The sequence below is a fragment of the Capricornis sumatraensis genome, chromosome 19 (assembly GCF_032405125.1).
Source record: "Capricornis sumatraensis isolate serow.1 chromosome 19, serow.2, whole genome shotgun sequence".
Taxonomy (NCBI): domain Eukaryota; kingdom Metazoa; phylum Chordata; class Mammalia; order Artiodactyla; family Bovidae; genus Capricornis; species Capricornis sumatraensis.
In genome coordinates, this window is record NC_091087.1 from 56,984,692 (window position 1) to 56,991,883 (window position 7,192).

The window sequence follows — 7,192 nt, forward strand, 5'->3', positions numbered from 1 at the left end:
CGCTGTTTTATTTATAGGGACTTTGTATTCCATTTAATGATTAATGAGGCTACTCTGTTAAAACTTTCCTTGTTTTCCAAAAATTTTCAGGTTATCCTAACTTGTCTGTTCCTTCAAAGAAACTTGAACTCATGTTAAACTTAATACATATTAGGAAAGATAGTCATCTTTATTAGTTATCAAGTATTACCACAACAAAGTACCATAAACTGAATGACTTTAAACAACACACAATTTTGTGTCATAGTCCTAGAAGCTAGAAATCCAAAATCGAAGTGTTGGTAGGTCCACCCCCCCTTTAAAAGCCTCTAGGGGAAGAACCTTTAGTTTCTGCTGTTTGCCCGCCATCCTTGGTGTTCCCTGGTTGACAGAATCATCACTCCAGTTTCTCCCCTTGTCATCACATGACTTTCTCCTTTCCTTATGTCTCTGTTTTCTCTTCTTAGAAGAACACCAGTCATATTGGAGTAAGACCCATCCTAATGACTAACTTGATCAGAGTTTAATTATAAATAAGGCTACATTCATTCACAGGTTCCTGGCGGTAGGACTTTAACATATCTTTTTGAGGGACAGAGATTCTTTGGGACATTGTATTCCTATCTTAGAAAATGGAGTGCCAACTTACTCATTTATTTCACCATTGTAAATAAAGCCTCCTATTATCTCTGTAACATTTTTGTATGTATGAAGCTTCTTGAGTCTTGTGTGCTGATATATAACTTGTTGTTTATGAAATTCTCTACCTAATTGTGGCAAAATGAAAGTACAGATTTTAAGTTTGAACTGTCCGATCGTTGCAATAAATTGTTACCTTCTCCTTTGCAATTGTAATATCTATCTTCCTTTCTTTTGTCTAATTGCACTTATGGGTACATTCAACACAGTGTTAAACATCAGTGGAGAAATTGGGTAGCTTTTCATTTTATCCTGACTTTTTTATTAAGATGCTAGATTTTGAGTTAAGAGGTGTGTGCATGCGTATGTATGTGTGTGTGTAATACTTGTACATGAACATCTCTATAGTTTTCTTTACCAGGTTTTGAGAACTGTGTTACATACATTTCATAAAAGTAAGACTGAATGTTTTCCTCTGTTTTCTGTGATGTAGACTTATTTAAATTTTATTTTATATATAAGCATTTCTTAATGATAATTGCTATAAAATCATATGGGCCTGAAGCTGGGAGAGCTCTTTAATCTCTTACTATCTATTCTATTGTCTTTATTCAGTCTAAGCCTTTTCTCTCTACCTGAGTCAATTTTGAAAGGTAGTTTTCTACCCTTCAAAAATATCCATTTCTTCTCTCAACTTTATTTATAAAACTGTATAAAATACACAATGTATTTCCATCTTAACATTGTCTTTCAAGTCATCGGAATATTGAATGGTCTTCCATTGATTTAGTTCTCTTAAAATTATGTTCAACAATGTTTTGTAGATTTTAATACCCATGTCTTATACTTCTTTAAATTTAATCCTAAGTATTTTGTTATGTTTGTTGCTACTGTGAATGGAATTGCTTTCTTAATTGCATTTTAATTGGTCTACTGCTAGAGCATAGAAATTAAATGATTTTTGTATATAGATCTCATATCCTACACCTTTGCTAAATTTGTTAATTGGTTCTAGGATTATTTTTTCTATATTATTCAAGATTTTCTGTGTGCAAGAGCACATCCTCTATGAATAGGTTTGCTTCTTCGTTTCCAATCTGAAGGCCTTTTATTTCTTTTTTGCCTAATTCCTATGGCTAGAACATCCAGGTTAGAGTGGGTATCTTGTTCCTAACTTTAAAGGGAAATTATTCAATCTTTTACCACTAAATACAGTGATAGTGGGTTTTTCAAGATAGCAAGCATCAGGGTGAGGAAGTTGTTTTCTTTTCTATCCAGTCTTGCATTCCAGCAGAAAGTTCTGCTTGGTCGCGGTGAATAATCTTTTTGCTGGATTTGGTTTGTTATTAGTATTTTGTTGAACTTTTGGTCTGTAGCTTTCTTGTGACATCTTTGTCTAGTTTGCATATCAGTGTAATACTAACTACTGAATAAGTAAGTGTTACTTCTATTTTTTAGAAGACTTTAAGTAGGATTAGTTCCTCTCTAAAGTTTTGAGAGAATTCACCAGTAAAGTCATCTGGGCATGGGCTTTTATTTGGGGTGGTTTTGTATTAGTGTTCTTTTGCTGCTGGAATCACAAATGTAATGGCTTAAAGAACACAAATATATTATCTTATAATTCTCTAGGTTAGAAATCCAGCATACGTCTAAAATCACCATGAGCTAAAATCAAGGTGTTGGCAGAAATCCCTATATGAGTAGAGCTTTAGAAATGCTGTTCTCAGGAAAGGATCAGTATAAAAAATTTTCAGTGAAGAAATTCTTTAAAATAGCACATCTTACACATACGTCAACATTAAGTCTCACTGTTTATCATGGTTCGTGTTAGTTATTGGCATATATCCATTTTACAGCCAAATTTTGAGTAGTATTTGAAGTGAAACACTGATTGGCATAAATCTTATCACATAGTTGTGCTGAAAAGACCTAATTAATAAATTTAGTATGGAAACTATATAGAAAAAATACAGAATTTTGAGTCATAGTAGACTCAATTTAGGTCTTGACCTATCCTGTGATATTTTTATGAATTCAAATTCCCAAATTTCTCTGTAATTCAGAATTTCTGTTTATAAAATAGAATCTCTGTTTATAGAGCTTCTGTGAGGGTATTTATGTCAACAATTAGTAGAGTGCCTGAATGCAGTACATGCCCAGCAAATGATAGTTTTTGGATGTTACTAGCTAAAGGAACCTCTCTTTCCCAGCACAGGATGATATCAAAGTTTCTTTGTATCTGAATTCCCAAACCATCAACCTGCTTAGTGCTGTTTACTTTAGCATCCATTGAGAGGCACATGTGTGTAACTGTTTCTCATACTCTTAAATTCTTTTTCTGAGTCATTGCTCACATTCAACCATATATTCACCTTCCTCACTCTGAAAATTTGTAGAATACCTGATTATAAAAACTTACAAGTTTCACCAGGCAGAAAATAATTTATTTTTCTTCAGGATTGATTGATCTTTTTTTTTTTCTTTATTATGCATCCCTTTTCTCTCTGTGGTTTCTTTTATTAATGAGAACATAGTGGCAATTGTATGTGATTTACTGTTACCGTACATTCCTAAATTACTTCATGGGTCTGGTAGATTAGCCTTGGTCTTTTATGCTTACATCTATTAATAGTCTTGCTACACATTCAAAAGTTGATACATTTGTCTTTTTCAGTGACAATTTCCCCTTCCTGTTTTCCAGTTCTCTCTTGAGTATAATTTTGCAGTAGCAAATTTCCTGTTTTTCATTGTAGCAGTCAGAGGTACCTATGCTTTTTCCATCAACTTTCTGGTAGAAAGAGTGTGGACTATGCGCATTTAATCTGGGCTTGATTTTCAGAACATCTGTGTCCAGAACAGAATTTGTAGCAACTGAGGCAAAATCAAAGTGATGGCTAAAATCCACTCATTTGTGGACTCAGTGTGCCAAGTAGTGGTGGAAGCATTGTTCTGGGTAAGTTTTGCTTTTGGCCTTCTAGAGTTGCTTTGCTTTTTGGTCATTTTCCAAAATGTTTCTTTTTTTTTTTTTTTTTTTTTACCTAACATATCAATAGTTGGTCTCCACTTAATGTAACAAAGAATCCCATTAGATGAAAAGCTTTTTTGCATAATCTGGTCCCATCCTTCTTGATAGCTTCATCACCTCACTTGCCATTCCTAACTAACTACTTTGTGTTACAGTTGCACTGAATTTCATGCTACTTTATAAATAGTAAGCTCACAGTTTTCAGTAACATCTGTATTGGTTTTCTGTTATTGCCATAACAAATAATGAAAAATATAATGGCTTAATCTGCACAAAATTTTATATTACAATTCTATAGGTTACAAATCTAATCCAGGTATCACTGTACTAAAATAAAGATGTCAACAGGGCTACTCTCCTTTCTGTCTTCTCTGAGGCATGATATATTTACTTGCTTATTTGAGTTGTTGGGGGAACTTAGTGCCTTGTAGTTTCAGGACTGCAGTCCCTCTTTCTCACTGGCTATAAACTAAGGATCATTCTCAGCTTCTACAGTCCACAGAATACTTACAGCTAATGTTCCCCTTCATTCATCTTCGAAGCCAGTAATGGCAGTCCAAGTCCTTGTCATCCGTCTGAGTCCCCTTCCATCATCACATCTTTCTTTGACCACAGCCAGGAAATAATTTTCCTGGAGAAATTATACTGTTAAATATATATGTATATATATGAAGGAAGGACAGGTTGCTTCTCACAGGTCCCGGTGTAGGTGTAGTTGCTCAGTCATGTCTAACTCTTTGCAACCCCATGGACTATAACCTTACTTTATATACATATATATATATATTTTTAACAGTATAATTTCTCCATCTCAGATTCCATATTCTTAATCACATCTGTAGTCTCTCTTGCTGTATAAATTAACATATTCACAAGCTCCAGGCATTAGAACATGGATATCTTGGGGGAATATTATTCTACCTTCTATGGTCTACCTTCTGGCTCCAAAAGATTCACATTCTTCCCATATAAAAATATATATACAACACATCCCAATATCCTCAAAAGTCTTAATGCATTACAGCATCAACTTAAAGGCCAAAGTCTTGTCTTATCTCATAAAGTAAAAATTCTATGTATCATCATCTGTATTATCTAAATTAGATATATTTTAGACTCTCTGATAATCTCTTCCTGGTATAGTTTCTCTCCATCTATGGGCTTGTGAAACTAAAGAACAGATTATCTGCTCCTATAATACATGATGAGATAGGAATAGGTTAATATTTTCATATATGTGGTTCATAAATGGATAAAATGGAAAAAAAGAAGTACTCACCAGTCCCCAAAACTTTTGAAACTCAGCCTGCCAAACTCCATTAGATTTCAAGAGCTGGGGATAATGCTGTGTTTCATCATTCTACTGACTAGGCTGTAGCATCTCCCATCTGAGTCCTATTTTTTCATCAAAAATATCAAGTGTCTGCAGCGGGTAGCTTTATCAGCCTGTTTCATGCCATTAGTATTTGGAGCATGAGAGGGTACACGGGCTACACCCTTCTTTCATTTTCTACTCTCTTTGTCCTTTTCAGTCCAAGTTGGTGGCGTTTCTTCTTGCATAAAGTACTTGAAACCTTGTGAATCTCCTATTTATGCCACAGAGATTCCTGTCCAGGAGCTCTGCAGGATTAGGCTGGAATGAGCCACACCTGCTTTCCACAGCGATCTGAAGACAGTGGCTCTGGACTGTCTTGGGACTCCCTTCCAGACCTGCTGCTCTTAGGAATCTTTTCCTGTCTGTGCCTCCCTGAACTCCTGGAAGAGTCCCGTGTTTGTAAGAGATGGTATCATCTAGGGACTCTCACTGTGAGAACATGGGAGTCCCTGCCCTTCCGTTTACAGGGGTGCTGGAAATAAAGACACTCCAGGTTTGACGAGCCTCTCTGGCAGACTGGAGACCTTGCGGGAAGAAACCTCTACCCAGATGTGGTTGGTCGGCTGCTGTCCCGAGGGGTATTTGCCTTCTGCTGTCCATGATCATTTATGGACCAACCGTTAGATGAACATTTCAGCCCTTTTCCTCTACAGCACCTGGACCTGTCAGACTCCGTGATCGATGTATCTATCTGCACGGCCTTCTGTCTCACTGTTCCAAGTTGCTGAATCTCAGGCTGGAAGGCCTCTGGCTTTCGGATCCCATTGTCGATAATCTTGCTCAAAACACAGATTTACGGCAACTAAACCTTTCTGGATGTTCTGGATTCTCTGAATCTTCCTTGAAGACTCTCCTGAGCAGCTCTTCCAGACTGGATGAGCTGAACGTCCCTTGGTGCTATGACTTAACTGAAAAGCACATACAGGTGGCTGTTGCACACGTGTCGGAGACCATCACCCAGCTGAATTTTCATATTGAAAGAATCTGCAGAGACCAGATGTCTCTACCTTAGTTGGAAGATGTCCCAGTCTTGTCCACCTAGACTTAAATGATAATGTCATGCTGAAAAATGACTGCTTTCCAGAATTTTAACAACTCAACTACCTGCAACACCTATCACTCAGTCGGTGCTTTAACATAATACCTGAAACTTTACCTGAATTTGGAGAAAGGGTTGGGAACTCATGAACACCTGTGGTGGATTCATGTCAATGTATGGCAAAACCAATACAGTACTGTAAAGTAAAAAAATAAAATTAAAAAATAAAAAACACTACAAGTCTTTGAAACTGTGCCAGACAGTACTCTTCAACTGTTAAAGAAAGCCCTCCCTCATCTACAGGTTAATTGCTCTCATTTCACCACCATCGCCAGGTTGACCATTGGCAACAGCAAGAACCAAGAGAAATGGGGCATCAAATGCCGGCTGTCACTGGAGAAGCCCAGGTGTCTATGAAGCCTCTATTGCAGAATGGTGTCTCCTCTTTTCTTTGAACATGGCAAGTAGGCAGGAAGCCCAACTGTGGAGAGCTCAGCTATTTTTATTCTTGGTTTTCCATTGCCTTCCTTCTACTAGTATGTTAGGGAACCATTGGAGAGAGAAAACTATGAAGTGTTGCTTTTTAGAAATGAATAGAGAAGGCAATGGCACCCCAGTCCAATACTCTTGCCTGGAAAATCCCAAGAATGGAGGAGCCTGGTAGGCTGCAGTCCATGGGGTCGCGAAGAGTCTGACATAACTGAGCAACTTGATTTTCACTTTTCACTTTCATGCATTGGAGAAGGAAATGGCACCCCACTCCAGTGTTCTTGCCTGGAGAGTCCCAGGGACGGGGGAGCCTGGTGGGCTGCCGTCTATAGGGTCGCAAAGAGTCGGAAACAACTGAAGTGACTTAGCAGCAGCAGCAGCAGGGAAGCTTTTATCACTGCTATACTCTTAAGGGTATATACTCTTAAGGGTATATATACTCTTAAGCTCTATGCCTTTTGAAATTTTGGGGAGAGTGAGCCTATAATTTCAAGATACCTCAAAATTTGAACCACATCTTCCAAGTGCCCTTTTTTTGTAAATCTATTTAGAATCAAACTTAAAAATCACCACCAGCAAATCATTTTGAAAGCCTATATGGCAACTGAACTTTATTCTATTTAATTTTTCAGTCCTGCTTTATTAT

General features: G+C 37.2%; 1 pseudogene; it reads left to right on the plus strand.

Annotated features, from left to right (window-relative positions):
* The first annotated feature begins 5,626 nt into the window (after nucleotides 1–5,626).
* On the plus strand, nucleotides 5,627–6,474 carry LOC138095525 (S-phase kinase-associated protein 2-like; annotated as a pseudogene).
* The last annotated feature ends 718 nt before the right edge of the window (nucleotides 6,475–7,192 follow it).